The 22,207-nt window shown below is 51.5% G+C and overlaps 1 pseudogene; it reads left to right on the top strand.

The window, feature by feature from the left end:
- The first annotated feature begins 7,908 nt into the window (after window positions 1-7,908).
- Window positions 7,909-21,250, top strand: LOC141989832 (perforin-1-like; annotated as a pseudogene).
- The last annotated feature ends 957 nt before the right edge of the window (window positions 21,251-22,207 follow it).

Below are 22,207 nucleotides of genomic sequence, written 5' to 3'. Positions count from 1 at the left end.
TCTGTCCAGGAGAGAGTGGGGTGGGTGGGAAAGAGATACAGAGAGATGGTCCGTGTTATTAGTGGGCATTAATATCCCCCAGCTGATATTTGCAAGACACTGCTATTGCCAAGAGATTGAGGAGGGGATAGGAGGAATTTTCCCTCTAAGGGGATTCAGCTCTCATCTGGCTCTAGGGCAGGGGGATTGGCTGGCTCAGGAGGCTGGAGAATGGGACACCGAGCGTTTCCCCTGTAGGGGGCACTGGTTCTGATCTGGCCCCGTGACATGGCAGGATCCGGAGGCTGGGGAATTAGAATAATAGTCCTCTTCTAATGGTGCAGCTCCGATTTCCTCCAGCAAGTGGCAGCCTGGACTTGTGAAGCCCCGAGCCGGTTGATCAGCTAAATCGATCTTGCAGGTCAGTTCTGACAGTGCATGGAAGGTGTTGGGGACGGGGGGAGGCTGCGAGCTCCTGATCTGCCCCTGGAATGAAGGCTGGGATCCTGGTGCAGAGGTAGAGAGAGACGTGGCGGCTCCGAGAGCCGATGGGGGTGTGGTTGTGATTCATTGTGAAGAGGAAAGGATCTTTCCATAGCCTGCTTCTGCCCCAACCCACACCCAATGGCTGCAGAGTACAAGGCCCTAGCTGGCAACGCCCACCTCCAAGCCACTGCCCCCTGGGCCCGAGTCCTTCCCCGTACCCCAGTGCCCTGGGCATGGGCAGAGCATGAATCAGCTACTTGCTAGAGTACCCTGGGCAATACTCTAAGCTGCCAGGGACAGAGGGATGGGCAGAAGTGGGAGCCCCATGGCCAATGGTGGAGCTGAGATGGGGGGAGGGGGATAAGGACACGGTGAAGCCGAAGAGACATAGGGGCCAACATGGGCATGTCTCAGTGTTGCTCTCCTCATAGAACCGGGGCGAGTCGTGGGGTCGGGGATGTGTGTGCAAAACTTCATCCCAGAGCCAGATGGAGAAACGAGGAGCCACAAAGGCCAGGTCAAGATGGGGCTGGGAGGCAGGAGATCCCAGGGCAGCATGTTCCCACCTGGAGGCGACCTCTGCTCCAAGGGGCTGAACATTAAGGTCACGGAGCCCAGGTTGGGAAACTGGGAGCCATGCAGTGCAGACCAGTATGGAGCTGAGACGTAGCCCACCCCAGAGCAGAATGCTCCTGCTGGGAAGCAGTCGGGTGGAATCATGGGGCAGAGGCCAGGAGTAAAGGGGGCCTGGGAGATATGGCAGAATGGGGACGGGATTCCCGTAGCCCCCTCCCCTAGAGTGATGGCCCCCCTGCTTCGCACATGTAGCCCCTCAGACTCAAGCTGTAGCGTCGGGCAGCGCTAGAGCCGCACGTCTGAGTTTCTAGCGGCAGGAAGAGCGGTTCTTACCACAGGCTTCCCCCTGCCCTTCTCTGCAGCTGCACGGCGCTGCAGCAGGGAGAGAGCGCCTTTGATGTCAGTGATGAAGGAGGAGGGGGAGACCCAGAGCTCCCTGCCACGCCCACTGCTTCACCAGTCAGAGCTGCACCTCCATCCAAGCCTGGACCTTTCTCATCAGCCCTTCCAGCCCCGGGACAGTCACCCCCAGCAGGTGAGTGAATGGTGGTGGGAGAATCTCTGGGCTCCCAGGCCCCTCCTGGAGCTGGGGATAGAACCCAGGAGTCCTGACTCCCAGATTGACTCCCTCTCCAGGTTCCTTCCCCACTCTGAACTCTAGGGTACAGATGTGGGGACCTGCATGAAAACCCCCTAACCTTACTTTTACCAGCTTAGGTGAAAACTTCCCCAAGGTACAAACTATTTTACCTTTTGCCCTTGGACTTTATGGTGCCACCACCAAACGTCTAATAATAATCATAGTAATAGGCTGAAATTTAATAGTGAGAAGAGTAAGGTCACACACTAAGGGATGAAGAATTTTAGTTCTAAGCTGGGGACGCGTCACTTAGAAGTAAGGGAGGAGGAGAAGGATCTTGGAGTATTGGTTGATCATAGGACGACTATGAGCCGCCAATGTGATATGGCCGTGAAAAAAGCTAATGCCGTCGTGGGATGCATCAGGTGAGGTATTTCCAGTAGAGATAAGGAGGTTTTAGTACCATTCTACAAGGCCCTGGTGAGACCTCACCTGGAATACTGTGTGCAGTTCTGGTCTCCCACGTTTAAGAAGGATGAATTCAAACTGGAACAGGTACAGAGAAGGGCTACTAGGATGAGCCGAGGAATGGAAAACTTGTCTTATGAAAGAAAACTCAAGGAGCTTGGCCTGTTTAGCCTAACCAAAAGAAGGCTGAGGGGAGATCTGATTGCTCTCTATAAATCTATCAGAGGGATAAATACCAGAGAGGGAGAGGAATTATTTAAGCTCAGTACCAATGTGGACACAAGAACAAATGGATATAAACTGGTCATTGGGAAGTTTAGACTTGAAATTAGACAAAGGTTTCTAACCATCAGAGGAGTGAAATTTTGGAATAGCCTTCCAAGGGAAGCAGTGGGGGCAAAAGATCTATCTGGCTTTAAGAGTAAACTCGATAAGTTTATGGAGGAGATGGTATGATGGGGTAACATGATTTTGGTAATTAACTGATATTGAAATATTCATGGTCAATAGGCCTAATGGCCTGTGATGGGATGTTAGATGGGGTGGGAGCTGAGTTACCCAGGAAAGAATTGTCTGTAGTATCTGGCTGGTGAATCTTGCCCATATGCTCAGGGTTTAGCTGATCGCCATATTTGGGGTCGGGAAGGAATTTTCCTCCAGGGCAGATTGGAAGAGGCCCTGGAGCTTTTTCGCCTTCCTCTGTAGCATGGGGCACGGGTCACTTGCTGGAGGATTCTCTGCTCCTTGAAGTCTTTCAAACACAATTTGAGGACTTCAGTAGCTCAAACATAGGTGAGAGGTTTTTCGCAGGAGTGGGTGGGTGAGATTCTGTGGCCTGCGTTGTGCAGGAGTCGGACTAGATGATCATAGTGGTCCCTTCTGACCTTAGTATCTATGTATCTATGAACAAATATATAACAGGGAAAGAGCCCGCTTGGAAATGTCTTTCCCCGCAAAATCCTCCCCAAACCCTACACCCCCTTTCCTGGGCAAGGCTTGATAAAAATCCTCACCAGTTTGCATAGGTGAACACAGACCCAAACCCTAGGATCTTAAGAACAATGAAAAAGCAATCATGTTCTTAAAAGAAGAATTTTAATTGAAGAAAAAGTAAAACAATCACCTCTGTAAAATCAGGATGGTAAATACCTTACAGGGTAATTAGATTCAAAACACAGAGAATCCCTTTAGGCAAAACCTTAAGTTACAAAAGACACAAAAACAGGAATATCCATTCCATTCAGCACAGCTTATTTTCTCAGATATTTAAACAAAAGAGAATCTAATGCATATCTAGCTAGATTAGTTACTAAGTTGTAAGACTCCATTCCTGTTCTGTTCCCGGCAAAAGCATCACACAGACAGAGAGAGCCTTTATTTCTTCCCCCCTCCAACTTTGAAAATATCTTGTCTCCTCATTGGTCATTGTGGTCAGGTGCCAGGGAGGTTATCCTAGCTTCTTAACCCTTTCCAGGTGAAAGGGTTTTTCCTCTGGCCAGGAGGGATTTAAAGATGTTTACCCTTCTCTTTATATTTATGACACCCCCTCTAACCCACTAGACCCCACTCCCCACTCAGAGACAAGATAGAACCCAGGAGTCCTGGTTCCCAGTCCCCCTCCCCCCACCCCGCTCTAACCCACTAGACCCACTCCCCTCCCAAAGCCAGGGAGAGAACCCAGGAGTCCTGCCTCCCACCCACCCCCTCACACCAAACTTTAAGCCTTTTTCATCAGCATGAACTGGAGAGGTAGAAAGCTTCACTGTGAGATCTGTTAAATTATTTCTTTCTCCCAGATCTAGACCCCAGCATGACTTCCCCCTAGTGTGATCTGGACCGGTGATCTGCCAGGTCACACCAATCCTTTTCTCTGGGAACCAGCTTTACCCTGCTCTGCTGTGAGAACCCCCACTCCTGGGCTGTTCACGCACAGCCTCTGGCATGTCAGCTGCTCCTTGGATTGTGCAACTGAATGACACGAGCCACTATCTCCGGTCCCAGACACTACCCTGGGAACCTCCGTCTGGCAGTGTCCAGTTATGCCCGCTGGATGCGACAAGCTTATATGAGTTTGTCAATTTAAGGAAGAAATTGATATGTACCAGGCTTGTTTTTCCAAGGGGAGTCTCTGACACACTTCAAACCAAAGGCACTGCTTCAGGCAGAATAAACAAACAGATTTATTAACTAAAAAGATAAGTGTTAAGTGATCATAAGTCAAAGAATAACCAGTCAGATTTGGTCCAATGAAATAAAAGCAAAACTCATTCTAAGCTGATCTTAACACTTTCAGTGCCCTTACAAACTTGGATGCTTCTCACCACAGGCTGGCTGGTTGCTCTTCAGCCAGGCTCTCCCATTTGATCAGCGCTTCAGTCGCTTGGTGGTGATGTCTGTAGATGAGGTGGAAGAGAGAGGAAGAGCACGGCAAAGGTCTCTCCCTTTTATCGTGTCCTTTCTTCCCTCTTGGCTTTGCGCCCCCCTCCCCCTTTGGAGTCAGGTGGATATGACCTCATCACAGTCCCAAACTGATGAAAGGAAGGGGGGTGACTCACTCGAGAGTCCAGCAGATCCTTTCTTGCTGCCTAGGCCAGCATCCTTTGTTCCTGTGAGGCTGGGCTGGGTTTGTCCCATACATGCCCTGATGAGGTGTGAACTGCCCCTCTGCTCTTGGAGAGTTTTTGCCTGGGCTTATATTTTAGCCATGAAGACACATTTTCAGCCTCTTAACTATATACATGAAATTATAACCTATAACAGTACTGTAAGAACAATGCTCAGTGCATCATGAGCCTTCTGAAGACACCCGACATGTCAAGATTTGCATTGGATATCACACAATCACGGTATAAGGATGGACGTGGGGGTGTAGGGTGTTCCCACAATGTACAGAACCTCACACCCAGAGATATGAAATGTTTAATGTGTTAAAAAGTTCTATCTATCTGTCCCCATAACCTATTTAAACATCAGTCTCATCTAATCTATCTATCCATCCAACCCCTTACACCCGCCTCTATCTATCTATCTATCTATCTATCTATCTATCTATCTATCGCCATACACCCTCGTATCAACCTATCATCTTATATGACTCTGGCTTTGTCTACACTGCACTTTTGTGGGTAAAATATTTGTTGTTCAGGGGTGTGAAAAAAACACACACACACCCTGAATGACAAAAGTTTTACTGACAAATGAACAGCGCTTGGTCAATGGGAGAGCTCTCTCCTGTCACCAAAGAGCAGCTACACTGCACACCTCTTAGCGGCACAGCATTGTTACTAAAAGGTGCATAGTGAAGACATAGCCTCTGTTTATCACTCTGGACAGGATCTTTAAAATGGATGGGCACTGCAGAACTGTGCGGGGAGCCCACTTCTAGGATAGCAAGGGGCTGTGGATCAGGACTGAGGGGCACCAGCCGAGCTGTGGAGGGTGGGGGGAACCCAGTTCTGCGTTTGCAGGGGGGCTGCCGGTTGGCGTTGAGGGGCAGCCACAGAGCTGGTGGGGGACCCCAGGGCTAGGCTTGTAGGAGGCCGTGGTTCGAGATTAATTTCTCATTCTGTCTTTCTTTTTCAGGGATCAGAACTCCTGCCTGTGTGTGACAAGTGGAAACACACACACACAGAAACCTGAGGTGACACCACTCCCCCACCTCGCCACCACCAGCTTCTAAGTTTCTGTTTCATGTTCCGAGGTATCCTGTACCAGAGAGATATTCACATTTTCAACGTCAGCCCCTGCGACCCACAAACAGCATGTGTCATAAATTTAAAGGGAAGGGTAAACCCCTTTAAAATCCCTCCTGGCCAGAGGAAAAATCCTCTCACCTGTAAAGGGTTAAGAAGCTAAAGGTAACCTCGCTGGCACCTGACCAAAACGACCAATGAGGAGACAAGATACTTTGAAAAGATGGGAGGAGGGAGAAAAACAAAGGGTCTGGGTCTGTCTGTATGCTGCTTTTGCCGGGGATAGAACAGGAATGGAGTCTTAGAATTTAGTAAGTAATCTAGCTCGGTATGTGTTAGATTATGATTTCTTTCAATGGCTGAGAAAAGAGCTGTGCTGAATAGAATGACTATTCCTGTCTGTGTGTCTTTTTTGTAGCTTAAGGTTTTGCCTAGAGGGGTTCTCTATGTTTGGAATCTAATTACTCTGTAAGGTATCTACCATCCTGATTTTACAGAGGTGATTCTTTTTTACTTCTATTAAAAGTCTTCTTGTAAGGAAACTGAATGCTTTTTCATTGTTCTAAGATCCAAGGGTTTGGGTCTGTGGTCACCTATGCAAATTGGTGAGGATTTTTACCAAACCTTCCCCAGGAAGTGGGGTGCAAGGGTTGGGAGGATTTTGGGGGGAAAGACGTGTCCAAACTCCGTTTTTTCAGGAACCCAGATAAAGTTTGGTGGTGGCAGTGGAAGTTCAAGGGCAAAAGGGTAAAATAGTTTGTACCTTGGGGAAGTTTTAACCTAAGCTGGTAAAGGTAAGCTGAGGAGGTTTTCATGCACGTCCCCACATCTGTACCCTAGAGTTCAGAGTGGGGAAGGAACCTTGAGAGCATGTCAGGGCCATATCCTGCCCCCCAAATCAGAGTACATGGAGGGGCAAAATACAAGGCTAGATCGGCCTGTGGATCTTCTCGGGGGCAGGATAACAGGCTAGAAGGGCCCATGGGTCTAATCCAGAGTGGCAGGGAGGGGGAAGGATACCGGGCTAGATGGGACCATGGGTCTGTTCAGGAGTGGTGCGGTTGGAGCAGGATACTGGGCTAGCTGGACCCATGGGTGTGACACTGCATGCCATATTTGTCTTCGTAATATTATTATGATATGATTATGGCATAATTATGATGCATTTTGTACAAGATAGGTCATTTGAGGTGTCATTGAAAAAGATACAATTTTCTGAATATGATTATCCTATGTGTATGCATGTATCCTTTTTGTATCTAAATTTAGGAATATTGACGATATCTCTGTATTTCAATTGTGCTTATTCTATGTGACACGCACAACTAGACTTTCTGGTACAACAATGAAGAAGCCGGACAGTGCTGGTGGCCCATCAGCAAAGATAATGGACTGGAATAGCTTAACCTTCCTGTGGGCATTTTGGAAAGCTTGTAAACAATGGCTGCTACAACAATGCAAGGGCATGTGTTCAGACCACAGGTCTCTGGGCTCCACTTGGGATGTCAGTATTTTTCCACAGACTGGTCTGGGAACCAAGCTTTGAAACGAAGAGTTCCTACCGTATGCCTACCAATAAATCTCCGGGCATGGATGGGCTGACCGTGGAGTTCTACTGCCTATTCTGGGACATGCTTGGCCTGAGCTTGTCACTGTCTGGGGCTAGTCCTTGGGAAGCAGCATCCTGCCTCTGTCGTGCAGGCGAGCCGTGCTCGCCTTGCTAAAGAAGAAGGGGGACCTCTGTGACCTTCAGAATTGGCATCCCGTCTTCCTCCTCAGTACGGACTACAAAGTCTTTGCGAAGGCCATCCTGCTGCAGTGGGGGTCCATGCTGGTGGACGTGGTCCATCCAACCAGACCTACACCATCCCAGGCCGCACCATCTTTGATCATTTGATTTTGGTCTGGGACCTCCTGGAGCTCGGGCGTAGGGATGGTCTGTCGCTCGCCCTTCTGTTCTTGGACCAGGAGAAGACGTTCGACAGGACGGAGCAGCGGATCCCCACCGGCGAGCGCCCCTACATGTCCCTGCAGTGCGACGAGACCTTCCTGGCCTCCTGGGATCTCACGCAGCACCACCGGGCGCACTCGCGCGAGCCGCCCTTCCAGTACGACCACTGCAGCAAAACCTCTGTGGTCTCCTCCAGCCTCCACGAGCACGAGCGGACGCATGGCTAGCGGCGGGACGGGGAGGAGGCAGGGGCCATGGCGCGGTACGGCTGCTGCCTCTGCCGGGCCACCTTCCCTGATGCAGGGGCACTGTGGTGCCACCAACAGGGGGAGCACCAGGAGGCAAGTCCCGGGGCGCCCACCTGCCCCTAGGGCGGGGAGGCCTTCGCCTTGCCCTACGATCTGCTTCAGCCCGAACGTCTCCCCCCCTGCCTGCGAATGACCCAAATGCAGCAAGGGCTTCTCCAACCGTGCCGGCTTGAGCCCCACACCCCCTCTCAACAGCGTGGCTCTGTGCGCGGCTGCAGTCCCTCCCCGCTCTGGGGGCATGGCTCTCTGCATCACTGGGGCTCCTCAACCCTCTTTGCGGGGGGTGGCTCTGTGTGCCACTGGGGCCCACCCCCTCTGGGGGCTTGGCTCTTTGGTAACCCCCGCCCCCAATGTTGGCATGGCCTCTGATCCCCCTGGGGCTCCTTGCTCTGCTTAGCCCTCATAGGTGAGGTGACACCACTCCCTCACATAGGATCCCTACCCCTCTATACGGCTATATGCCCCGTAGGGCTCCTCCACCTCCTGAGTCCCTGGGGGTCATGGCTCTGAGTCCTTAACCCACACTTTCTCTGGAACATAGCTGTCTGCTCCCCTAGAACCCCTCATTCTTCTGGGTCCATGGGGGCATGGCTCTGTGCTTCCAGGCTCCTCCCCTTCACTCTAAGGGCGTGGCTATGAGACACTTCTTCCAGGGGCTGTAACTGTCTCATCTCCTGGGCCCCTCCCTCTCCTGAGCCCCCATGGGGGGTTGCTTTTTGTTCCTCAAGACATAGGGGGGGTCTGTTCCCCAACTGAGCGTGGGCTCTACACCAAGCAGTCTCCTTCTCTTGTCCCTCTGCTGCCCTGGGGAGGGGTAGGAGGCTGGGGAGATTATGAAAGGAGAACAGGTCATGCGGGGGGCGGGGAGGAGTGGCACTATATGTGAAAGAAAATGTAGAATCAAATGAAGTAAAAATCTTAAATGAATCCACATGTTCCATGGAATCTCTGTGGATAGTAATTCCAGGCTCGAATAAGAATATAACAGTAGGGATCTACTGTCGACCACCTGACCAAGATACTGATAGTGACAATGAAATGCTAACGGAGAATAGAAAGGCGATCAAAATAAAGAACTCAATCATAGTGGGGGTTTTCAATTATCCCCATCTTGACTGGCTACATGTCACCTCAGGATGAAATGAAGAGACAAAATTTCTCAATACTTTAAATGACTGCTTCTTGGAGCAGCTGGAACAGGAACCCACAAGGGGAGAGGCAACTCTCGATCTAGTCGTGAGTGGAGCGCAGGTTCTGGTCCAAGAGGTAACCATAACAGGACCCTTTGGAAATAGTGACCATGATATAATAACATTTAACATTCCTGTGGTGGGAAGAACACCTCAACAGCCCAGCACTGTGGCCTTTAATTTCAGAAAGGGGAACTATGCAAAAATGAGGGGGTTAGTTAAACAGAAATTAAAAGGTACAGTGACTAGAGTGAAATCCCTGCAAGCTGCATGGGCCCTTTTCAAAGAAAACCCTAAGAGAGGCCCAACTTCAATGTATACCCCAAATTAAAAAACACAGTCAAAGAACTAAAAAAGAGCCACCGTGGCTTAACAACCCTGTAAAAGAAGCAGTGAGAGATAAAAAGGCATCTTGTAAATAGTGGAAGTCAAATCCTAGTGAGGTAAATAGAAAGGAGCATAAACACTGCCAAATTAAGTGTCAACATGTAATAAGAAAAGCCAAAAAGGAGTTTGAAGAACAGCTAGCCAAAAACTCAATCGGTGATAACAAAATGTTTTTTAAGTACATCAGAAGCAGGAAGCTTGCTAAACAACCAGTGGGGCCCCTGGACGATCGAGATACAAAAGGAGCACTTAAAGACGACAAAGTCACTGCGGAGAAACTCAATGAATTCTTTGCTTCAGTCTTCACGGCTGAGGATGTTAGGGAGAATCCCAAACCTGAGCCGATCTTTGTAGGTGACAAATCTGAGGAATTGTCACAGATTGGAGTGTCATTAGAAGAGGTTTTGGAATTAATTGACAGTAACAGGTCACCGGGACCAGATGGCATTCACCCACAAGTTCTGAAAGAACTCCAATGTGAAATTGCAGAACTATTAACTATGGTTTGTAACCTGTCCTTTAAATCAGCTTCTGTACCCAATGGCTGGAAGACAGCTAATGTAACGCCAATATTTAAGAAGGGCTCTAGAGGTGATCCCGGCAATTACAGACCGGTAAGTCTAATGTCAGTACCGGGCAGATTAGTTGAAACAATAGTAAATGTAAGGGGACTGTTGCCCCCTTCCTAACATTCAGTGGGGGTGTTTTAGTTGCTAGCTCCCAGTACTAAAAGGGGAAGGGTCGATGGGAAACCAGGACCCTGAGACTGACAGCCCCCAGGAACAATGGGGAGAGGCCAATGCTCCTGATCAGCCTGAATGACAGGGCGGGCAGGCTAATCAGGGAGTCAGGAGATCCCATCCTCCATGTCAGCTGGATTTGCCTGGGTCAGACAGAGTGGAGCTGAGCTAAGGAGAAAGCAGGGGCCCAAGCTGAGCTGGGGAGCAGAGCTGTACCAGATCCAGAGGGACCAGAAAAGCAGCCCAGAGAGAGCAGCCCCTGTCCTGGGAGCAGAGCTGCAGCCACCAGAGCCAGAGGGGCCAGAGAAGCAGCGCAGGGAGCTGGAGGCAGAGCAGCAGCAGTGCAGAGACCGAGTGGTGGAGCTGGGGCTGGAGCAGTCCGGAGCTGGGTGCGGTGAGCAGCTGGGGAGAGCGAGGGGGACCCTGGGCAGCGGGCCCAGCACAGGGAGACGCCTCAGCCAAGAGGCTCTGCAGGCCAAGCTTGGATCGTAAGCCCGGCAGGGCGGGGGCGACACTGGGCAGAAGGGTCCTGCCACCTAGAGCCTGAGAGCGTGTGGACACCACCAGAGCGAGTGTCCAGCCCACAGCATCCCTGCAGCACGGCCAGGGCCTGGGAATAAGGCCTGGGACTTACAAGAAACAGACTGTGAACCGCCCTGACGTTCCAGAGGCACTGTTTGTGACGTTCCCTGCCACAGAGCGGGGTGATGTGTTTCCTTTAACCTTTCCCGCGTTTCCTTAGTCTTTTTAAAATTAATTGCTGATGAAAAGGTCAGTGGGTCAGAGAAGTGCCCAGTGCAGAGAGAGTACCCCGGAGTGGGGACACCCAAGCCACTGTCCTAGGTGACCACAACAGGGTTGGGGGTCGAGCCCCCCAGGAATCCTGGGCCCAGCCTTGTTGGGGTTAGGAGGACTCTGCCAGACAGGAGAGTGGAAGGGGAGTCCTCAAGGGCAGGGAGGCCACTGGGTAAAGGAAGTGGGAGTGAGGACTCGGATCCGTTTGCTCACCCAATTCACCGGGGTAGTGCAGAAGCCAGGAAAGTTCCCCACAATAGCGGGACTATTCCCCCTCTTACATAAAGAATAAAATTGTCAGACACATAGAAGAACATAAATTGTTTGGCAAAAGTCAATATGGTTTCTATAAAGGGAAATCGTGTCTTACTAATATATTAAAGTTCTTTGAGGGAGTCAACAAACTTGTGGACAAGGGGGATCCAGTGTACATAGTGTACTTGGATTTCCAGAAAGCCTTTGACGAGGTCCCTCACCAAAGGCTCTTACGTAAATTAAGTTGTGCTGGGATAAGAGGGAAGATCCTTTCATACATTTAGAACTGGTTAAAACACAGGGAACCAAGGATAGGAATAAATGGTAAATTTTCAGAATGGGGAGGGATAACTAGTGGTGTTCCCCAAAGGTCAGTTCTAGGACCAATCCTATTCAACTTATTCATAAATGATCTGGAGAAAGGGGTAAACAGTGAGGTGGCAAAGTTTGCAGAGTATACGAAACTGCTCAAGATAGTTAAGACCAAAGCAGACTGTGAAGAACTTCAAAAAGATCTCACAAAACTAAGTGATTGGGCAAAAAAAAAATACAAATGAAAGGTAATGTGGAGAAATGTAAAGTGATGCACATTGGAAAACATAACCCCAATTACACATACAATATGATGGGGGCTAATTTAGCTACAACTAATCAGGAAAGAGATCTTGGAGTCATCGTGGATAGTTCTCTGAAGACGTCCACGCACTGTGCAGCGGCGGTCAAAAAAGCAAACGGGATGTTAGGAATCATTAAAAAAGGGATAGAGAATAAGATGGAGAATATCTTATTGCCCTTATATAAATCCATGGTCTGCCCACATCTTGAATATTGCGTAGAGATGTGGTCTCCTCATCTCAAAAAAGATACACTGGCATTAGAAAAGGTTAAGAGAAGGGCAACTAAAATGATTCACGGTTTGGAACGGGTCCCATATGAGGAGAGATTAAAGAGGCTAGGACTTTTCAGCTAGGAAAAGAGGAGACTGAGTGGGGATGTGATAGAGGTATATATGAATTCATGAGTGGTGTGGAGAAAGTGAAGAAGGAAAAGTTATTTACTTGTCCCCATAATAGAAGAAGTAGGGGCCACCAAATGAAATTAACGGGCAGCAGGTTTAAAACAAATAAAAGGACGTTCTCCTTCACACAGCGCACAGTCAACCTGTGGAACTCCTTGCCTGAGGAGGTGGTGAAGGCTCGGACTATAACAGGGTTTAAAAGAGAACTAGATAAATTCACGCAGGTTAAGTCCATTAATAGCTATTTCCCAGGATGGCTGAGGAATGATGTCCCTAGCAGCTGTTTGTCAGAGGGTAGAGATGGATGGCAGGAGAGAGATCATTCGATCTTTGCCTGTTAGGTTCGCTCCCTCTGGGGCACCTGACATTGGCCACTGTTGGCAAAGAGGATACTGGGCTGGATGGACCTTTGGTCTGACCCAGTCTGGCCATTCTTATATTCTTATGTTCTTAACAGCACATGGGTCAATGCCCCTCCCTCCCCGGGATTGTGGCTCTACTGGCCCCTCACTCCCCAGGGGGCGTGGCTCTGTGGTTCCAGGCCCCACCCCATCGGTCGTGTCTGATTGGTGAAATACCGTTCTCATGCGTATAAGTGTGGAGGGGAGGCGCTGCCCCCTGCTGGAGGGAATTGGAGCAGTCTGTGAGAGCAATTCATTGATTCCCTTCGGCACTGTGGAGTGGGGGTGCTGGGGGGCTGGCAGGGATTGTCAGGCTGAGGGTTTTGAACTTAACTGTAAAGGGAAGCTCATGGTAACCCCCGTCCAAAGCTTCTTTGTAAACCGGCCTTGCGCTGATGCTGTGAAAAGAATATGAAATCAACATCTCTTTTTGTTACCTGGGGGCTTCTGTGATTCCTCCCCACCCAGAGACTGGAGAGAACCCTGGCTCCCAGCCCCCCTACTCTGTCCCGCTAGACCCCACTCCCCTCTCATAACAGGGGCCAGAACCCAGGAGTTCTGTGCTGGGGCTGGACCTGGGGTGGCCTCTTTCCCTGAAATGGGCAGACTCACACTAACCCCCCATCCCCTCAGCTGCCTGCCTAAGCCCTACCCCTTCCTGAACCCCATGGGATGTGGCTGTATGGTCCCAAGCCCCAACCCCTCACCGAAGAGGCATGGCTGTTTGATACCCTCATGGGAGCATGATTCTCATGCCCTAGTGCTCCTCGCCTTTTCTGGGGCTCTTCCCAGAGGCTCCTCCTCTGCTGGGGTCATCTCCCTAGACTAGACGGGCGTGGCTGTCTCATCCCTGGGGCCCCTTCCCTCCAACTCCAGTTCTGGGAGTGTGGGTCTGTACTCCCAAGTAGGGTGGGACTCTACTTCCATAGCCGCCCCCTCTCCTGAAGAGGGCATGGTCTTCTCTGCTCCTGGGCCCCTCCTCCAAGGGGGTGTGACTCTGAGTTCTCCTGGACCCTCCCCAATTTATTTCCCATGCCTCTGTACTGCCCCCTGTGGCTGGATCCCCAGCGTAGAACCTTGAATTGGGGCACCGCTGTGCCCTCTTACCTCTCCAACCCAGACTGTCTCTTACAGTGCTTTGCCAGTGACAAGCAGCAAAACCCATCCAGGGGCTGAGCTCACTCTGCCAACAACAGGCAAGGAGACACCCAGCTAAATTGCAGGAATGCTCTAATTAGACAGAGACAGACATCTGCAAATCTCCCCAGCCTTGGACCCAGGAAATGTACCCTTTTCCATGCCTCAAGACCTTCTCTTAAACAGCGCAAGTTCATGATTTACTTCACCACTTTGTCAAAGAAAAGTGGACATGCACCAGCCTTTCTAGCCTGAGCCGATTCCCCAAGCCCTCTAGGCAAACTCACTGGTAAGGATAAAATGTTAAAGTCAGTTTATTAACCACAGAAAGATCGATTGGAGGTGATTAGAAGTGATAAACACAGAGGTCAATGTTGGTTACACAAGAAATAAAAATAGAATCGCAGTCTAAATTGCTTAGTCTGTTAAACTTAGAAGATTTGAATCCAAGAACATTTCTCACCCCACTGGGTGCTCCAGGCTGTTGACAGTTCTCTGTACACAGGCTAGATTCCCTTCTCAGCCTGGGACCAATCTCCCCAGTTCAAAGTCTTTGTCTTCCCAATGATATTGAGATGCGGGAGAAGAGAGGTCAAGTGGTGATGTCAGTGGGAGTCTGGATTCTTCTTGATCGGCCATCAATACCTGTCCGGCCCAGCCTCTGGTAAATGTGGATAAGGAATAATGTGCATTTCCCACTTACCACATATTTCAGAGGCAAAGTTATTGCAACACGTGATAACTTCACCGATAATGATAGCACTCCCCATTCAACAGGATATTCCTGTTCAGCAGAGCAAGACTTCTTAAACGATACCTCACAAGGCATGTATTGTAGAAAACATTTCATTGTCATATCACAGTGTGGAATATGGAGGTTCCTGGCTCTTATTTTGAGGTACAGTGTGTTACCCCCCCACCCCCAGCTTGTATCTCCATGAGGGGGGAAGGAGACAAAAGCGGATGGGGGGCATGCTGGGATGGAGTGAGGGAGACCCCTGGTAGAATATGTGGGGATGCAGAAAGTGGGGTGACCCCTGGCAAGATAATGGGGATGCAGAGGGATAGGGGTCCTACCAGCAGGGGGTGAAGGAGTGAGCAGAATCCCCTGATGGGGGAATATGGGAGCTGTGGGACCCTGGGGTTGGAGTCCCAGGGCATGAAAAGGTGGAGAGAACAAAACACGGAGAACAGAGACAGAGAAAGAAACCTCAAATCTGCTCTATAGCAGCCCAGGGTCATCCCCCGCCCCTCAGTGCCCAATTTCCCCAGCTCTGCCCCACAGGGCCAGGGCATTGGGCTTCCTCTGGATTTACCCAGGGATCAGAATCCTGGCCTGATTCCAATGGCATCGGTGGGATGGCTCTGTATTTACAGTGGAGTCCCTGAGGCGCTAGGTGCTGGCCCCAGTGCGGCACTAGGGGGCGCTATGCTGCAGGTTGGGGGGCTCAGCAGGGGGTGCTCTTCCTGGGCATGCAGCGGACCCAATGACTCGTTGCAGGATTTGTCTCACTGTGGATTCCTTTTCAGCCTCTCTAGCTCCTCATACCGTGGGTCGAGACCCACGGTACATGCATTTGATTCACCACATGGGTGGAACAATTGCTGGCCACAGCTTCCTTCCCAGCTAGCTGTGGCTGGGGGTGTAAAGGGGGGCAGAAGCTCAGTGCTGGGGGGAGTGTGAGGATGGTTGAGACACTGAGAACACAAGAGACCTTTTGTGGTGCCTTGATCCACCTTCAAAGCGCGTCTCTCCCAGCAGAGAAACAGACCAACCCTGGCTGCCGACAGGCCCCAGAGCCGAAATATACCTCAGCTCAAATCCTGAGACAGATGAGTGATGGGTGGGTCTGCTCAGACCTCAGCTGAGATCAGGAACCCCACTGCACCAGGCCCTGCACAGACCAGACTAAAATGAGGGACCCCATTGCATCGGGCACTGCACGGCCAAAATCAGGAGCCCCATCTCCCCTGGCACTGCACAGATCCCAGGCGAGATTGGGAACCCCATTGCCTCAGGCCCTGAGCAGACCCCGACCGAGATCAGGGACCCCATCGCGCCGGGCACTGCACAAACCCCAGCCAAGATTGAAGACCCCATCACTCTGGGTGCTGCACAGACCCATCCCAACTGAGATCTGGGCCCCCTAATGCTGGGCACTGCACAGACCACCCCCCCGCCCGACAGAGATTGGTGGCTCTGTCACACCGGGTGCTACACAGAACTCAATCAAGATCATGGTCCCCAGTCCCTCCTGCTATAACCCACTCGATCCCACTCCCCTTCCAGTACGACAATAGAACCCAGGAGTCCTGACTCCCCCTCCACCCCCCCATCCTCTAATCCACTTCACCTCACTCCTCTCCCGGTGCGAAAATAGAACCCAGGAGTCCTGACTCTTCCTCCACCCCACATCCTCTAACTCACTTCACCCCACGCCCCTGCCAGAGTGACAATAGAACCGAGGAGTCCTGACTCTCAATCCAGTGCCCCAGCCACTAGGCCACATTGCAACTCAGCTTTTGATCATCAATTTACATAGTTGACACCTTTCATATCGGGGCATCCTGCAATTTCAGGCTGTTTGATTTTCTATTGGCAACGAAGCAGTGGGGGGCAGCAGATCTGGACTGAGGAGCACCGAAAGAGTGCGGGGGGGAGGGAACCCCAAGGCGCAGATTGCAGGGGGCTGGCCAGAACCAAGCAGTCCATATTCAAATGCGTTTTTCCTGCCTGGTTCTGCTGGGGTGAGTTCAACCATTTACTGTCCCCTCCCAGTCCAAGCCTGCTACCCTGACAGGATGCAGAGCTGTTACCCTTTCCTGCCCCACAGCCAGCATTGCTGTACAGTTCCAACCCAAGTTGAAAACAATTCAAATTGACCTTTAACACAGCATCCCTTGTGGTTAGGAGGGGGAGGGACGCAAAGAGAAGTGTGAGGTGCTCAAAGCATCTGGGGCAGAAGGAAGGGGAGAGGATACCAGAGTAGATGGGCCCATGGGTCTGTTCTCGGGTGGCAAGGAGGGGGCAGGATAGCGGGCTTGATGGGCCCATGGGCCTGATCCAGGGCAAAAGGGAGGGGGCAGGATACTGGGCTAGATGGGCCCAGAGTCTCCTCTGGGGCACCAGAATTTCCTGCTCTCTTTGACCAACAGCCACAGTGTAAAGGTGGCAGTGCCAGAGAGAAACCCCATAAAATGACCCCCCATCAGTGGTTCAACATAACCAAATCCACCACTCGGCGTGGCCACAAGGGGGCCCCAGCAGTTTCCACAGCAACGCCAGTCAGGCCTAGCGTGGCCCAAGGTCCCCCTGCTCTTGCTGGCTAGAAAAGCCACCACTCGTAGCCACGGGTTGTATGTGGCTTTGCACTGCATACTAGTGGCCAGACCCAGCCACTACCTCAGCTCACTAATTATAAGCTACAGAATCTGTCCACATTGCACCCTCCTTTAATGGCCCCATTGAAGAACTGCAATGACCCATGATTATATAGCAAGCTGTCGAGTGGGTACGTGAAACTCTACCTCCTCCTCATAGTTAGTGTTGGTATTGCAACATCTGGGAAATAGGGACGGGAGGGAATTGATGCAAATTAGGTAATCTGTAGTCAAACATGCAAATGAGGCATCAGGCCATTTGTGTATTGCCACCAGAGTTTCTAGAGCCCACAGTTTTCATGGGTGTGCTATAGAACATGGTAGATGTCATGGATGGTAAGTGGATGTCTCTGTTGCTACAACAGAGTTAACCAATGGAACTTCCTGCCACTGGATTGTCACTAATTCTGGATCTCTCTGTTTCTCTAGCTCCATATGTACATTTTCAAGTACATAAAAGGTTGTTACAAGGAGGAGGGAGAAAAATTGTTCTTCTTAACCTCTGAGGATGGGACAAGATGCAATGGGCTTAATTGCAGCAAGGGCAGTTTAGGCTGGACTTGAAGAAAAACTTCCTACCTGTCAGGGTGGTTAAGCCCTGGAATCAATCGCCTAGGGAGGTTGTGGAATCTCCATCACTGGGGATTTTTAAGAGCAGGTTGGACAAACACCTGTCAGGGATGGTCTAGATAATCCTTAGCCCTGCCTTGAATGCATGGGACTGGAGTAGATGACCTCTCGAGGTCTCTTCCAGTTCTATGATTCTATTATTCTATGGGTCTACTCTGGGTAGCAGGGAGGGGTCAGGATATTGGGCTAGATGGGCCCATGGGCCTGATCCAGGTCAAAACGGAGGGAGCAAGATAAGAGGTTAGATGGGCCCAGGATCTCTTCCGGGGTGGTAACATTTCCTGCCTTCTTTCCCCAACAGCTGCAGTGTCAAGGTGGCAGCGCCAGACGCTAGGGCTGATGCTGGCCAGGAGAAACCCCAGAAAATGACCCTCCGTCAGTAGTTCAACACAACCAAATCCACCACTTGGCGTGGCCACAAGGGGGCCCCAGTAGTTTCTACAGCAAAGCCAGTCATGCCTAGCACGACCCAAGCTCCCGCTGCTCTTGCTGGTTAAAAAGCCACGACATGGGTTGTGTGTGGCTTTGCACTGCCCACTAGTGGCCAGACCCAGCCACTGAATCAGCTCACTCAGTACAAGCCATGTGGCACCGCCCTCTAGTGGCCCCATTGGGGAATTGCAATGACGTATTATTAGATTGCGCACCGTGGAGTAGGCATGTGAAACTCTACCTCCTCCTCGTAGTTAGTCCTGGTATTACAACATCTGGGAAGTAGGGAGGGGAGGGAATTGATGCCAGTTAGGTAATCTGTAGTCAAACATGCAAATGAGGCATCACGTCATTTGTGTAATGAGTTTTCGTAGGTGTGCAATAAAACATGGCTGATGTCGTCGGTGGTAGGTGGATGTCTCTGTCTCTACAACAGAGATAACTTACAGAACTGCCTGCCACTGGATTGTCACTAATTCTGGACCTCTGTGTGTCTGTTCCTCTAGGCTGTTCAGAGGCTGACGGCCTCTCCTTGGAGGGGGAACCCATCACATCAGCCATGCCCAGATTTCGTGCCTTCATCCCCCTCCTCCTCTTCGTCTTCCCTGGGGCCTCCTCCCATTGTCACACTGGCACGGTCAATGAATGCAAGAATCACACAGCCTTTGTGCCCGGGCACAGCCTGGCTGGAGAGGGCATCGATGTGACCACGATGGCCAGAAAGGGGGCCTACCTGGTAGACAGCAGCCTCTGGCAACATCAGGACAGCACCTGCACCCTGTGCCGGAACCGACTTCAAGGAGGGCAGTGGCAGAGGCTGCCACTGGCCGTGGAGGACTGGAGGGTCCGCGTCTCTTGCAGCCGGAAGCTGAGCAGCTCGGTGCAGCAGTCGGCAATGGGCATGATGGATTCGGCGGCGTCCACGGTGCAGAATGACTGGAAGGTGGGGCTGGACGTGCTGTGAAGCCCAAGGTTAATGTGCAGGTGGCCCTGGCTGGATCGCACTCCAAACTGGCCAGTATCATGGTAGACCACGCGCAAATGGACAAATACGGCTTCATGAGCCACAAGGTCTCCTGTGGCTCTTACAGGTGAGAGGCAGCCTGGGTCGGGAGGGCTCACTTCAAATTGGGATCACAGCAACACCGCACAGTGATACGGGGTCTTTCCCCTAAATGGGACACCAGGTCAGATCCAGGCCTAGGAGGGCTGGCTCAGGGGGGCAGAGAATGTGACACAGAACCTTTCCTCTCTAGGGAACACTGGCTTCAATCTAGCACCAGGATGGGGGACTGATTCAGGATAATGGGGAATGGGACACAGGAGCTTTCCCCTCTAGCGGGCATCATCTCCGATCTGGCCCCAGGCCAGGGGACTGGTTAGCTAGGAAGGCAGGGAATGCTACACAGGACCTTTCCCCTCTAGGGGGCACTGGCTCCCACGTGGGACTGGACAGTTATGGGGATTTCTTCTCATGCATGTCAGGACAGCCCGGTGACCTGCTATGAGCAGAGCGGGGGCAGTCTGTCAGAACAATCAAGCAGCCGGCAGTATCCCCAGCAAGCTTGTGAGGTTCAGCACAATGGGTGGCTGTTTTCAGTAGGAGCCACCTGCTTAGACCCTTTCTTCTGGTTTGGCTGGGGCCTTAGGACTGGCAGCTAATAACCTCAGCTGACTCACCGGGTGCAGAATCCACCTCTTGTGTCCCTGACCAGGTTCTGGGTCAGCGAGATGCCCCCGCTCACCAGCCATTTCACTCTGGTGCTGGAGAACCTCCCGGAGCAGTACAACAGCAAATCCAAGCTGGAGTACCGGCAGCTAATCAGCAACTACGGCACCCACTACCTGTCCCAGCTGCAGCTTGGGGGCCGGGTGCAGTACGTGACAGCTGTGCGGGTCTGCGAAGCGTCAAGGAGCAGCTTGATTGACGACGAGATCAAGGACTGCTTGAGCATGCAGGCAGCCGTGAGTATCGGAATGGGCTTGATCAAGAGTGGGTACAGCAAGTGCGAGGAGGAGAGGAAGGGGAAGGTCCAGGGGAGCTTCCACGAGACGTATCGGGAGTGCCAGGTCGAGGTGGAGGAAGGAGAGAGCACAACTGATGTGCTCTTCTCCGTGAGTGATGCCAAGGTCTTCTCGGCCTGGAAGGAGAGCCTCAAAGACAGCCCTGACCTGGTGTCCTATTCGCTGCAAACCACCACATCCTACTGGAGCAGGACGACCCCAAGCGGGAGGCGCTGAGGCGGGCGGTGAGTGAGTACATCCGTGAGAGAGCCCTGTGGAGGAATTGCACCCGAAGCTGCCCCCCCGGGACTCAACGCAGCGCCAATGACCCCTGCTCCTGCGTCTGCCCTGGGGATACCATGACCAACACGACGTGCTGCTCGTGGGAGCGCACCCTGGGGAAGCTGATGGTCACAGTGAATATGGCCAGTGGCCTGTGGGGCGATTACTTTACTGCTACGGATGCCTTCGTCAAGGTCTTCTTTGAGAGAAGGGAGATGTGGACTGGCACCATCTGGAACAACAACAATCCCGTCTGGAACGTCCACTTGGACTTCGGTACCGTCCACACCACCAGCGCCAGCAAGATCCGAGTCCAGGTCTGGGATGAGGACAACAAGTGGGACGATGACCTGCTGGGAAGCTGCGACATCCCGCTGGAGGCTGGGGGGCCCCACCAGAAGGATTGCTACCTGAACCATGGCCGCATCTGGTTCCAGTACAGCCTGCGCTGTGGGCCCCACCTCGGGGGGCCGAGCTGCTCTGATTATGTCTCCCAGCCACCCCAGCTGGGAACAGCCAAGGGGAATGAGGTGGAGGCCTTCTGGTCAGCCCCTTAGATAGGGGATCGGAGAGGGGCATGGGTGTGCATTGGTCAATAGTACTCCCTGTCCAACCATTTGCTAGATCCCGCTCTGCTGATGCTGGGCGGCTTCATGCTGACCCTCCTGCTTGGGAATCAGGGTCTCCTATGCCCATAAGAGACGTCTGCTCCTGTGGGTCCGTTATCTTCACAGCTCCCTCTGGAAAAACATCCCATCAAGAACCGTCCATTTCAAATCCATCAGACCAGCCTGTCCAATGATTCCAACCATCCAATGGATCCCTCCAATCAACAAACTAATGTATCTACCTACTGCATACCTGTTCTCAACCTATTTACCATTTTGGGTTACATATGCAGGGGAGGTTGCATTGCGGGTTGCATATGCGGCTCTCTATGTGTTATTCTGGCCACATCCATAGTGCATATATACTATCTGTATGTCCCTCAGATGTGACACGAGCTTCAGCTGTGTGCTGACTGGGGCACGAGCAGCTGCGGGTTGAGAACTACTGATCTAGTGCATCCAATATAACTAACCAAGCAACCAACTAAGGTCTTAAGTACATCCAACCAACCAACCAATATGTGTAGCCGGTGCAACCAACCAACCAATGAATGTCCCAAGTACGTCCAACCAACCAGTCGACCAAGATGTGCAGGCCGGGCAACCAATCCACCGCCCCATGTCTCCAGCCACCAACGGTATTTATCTGTCTAGTGTATCCACTGGAAAACCGATGTTCTCTGCAAGAAGGGATAAGGTCCAGAGCTTAGCCCTGTCCTATTGCGGCTTCAGTGATCAACCCTCTGTAGAAACCTGAAGATATTCCAGGGTGGACATGGTTCAAAAGACCCAGCAGATGGGCCGGGGTTCCAGGGGGAGGATTCATTAGGGGGCTGTTCCCTAAATGTTGTTTCTGTTGCTTTCCACAATTACCCAGCTGCTTTGGGGTTAGTTATATCATTATAAA

The sequence above is a fragment of the Natator depressus genome, chromosome 6, assembly GCF_965152275.1.
Source record: "Natator depressus isolate rNatDep1 chromosome 6, rNatDep2.hap1, whole genome shotgun sequence".
Classification (NCBI taxonomy): domain Eukaryota; kingdom Metazoa; phylum Chordata; order Testudines; family Cheloniidae; genus Natator; species Natator depressus.
This window is presented reverse-complemented; position numbering and strand designations above follow the sequence as displayed.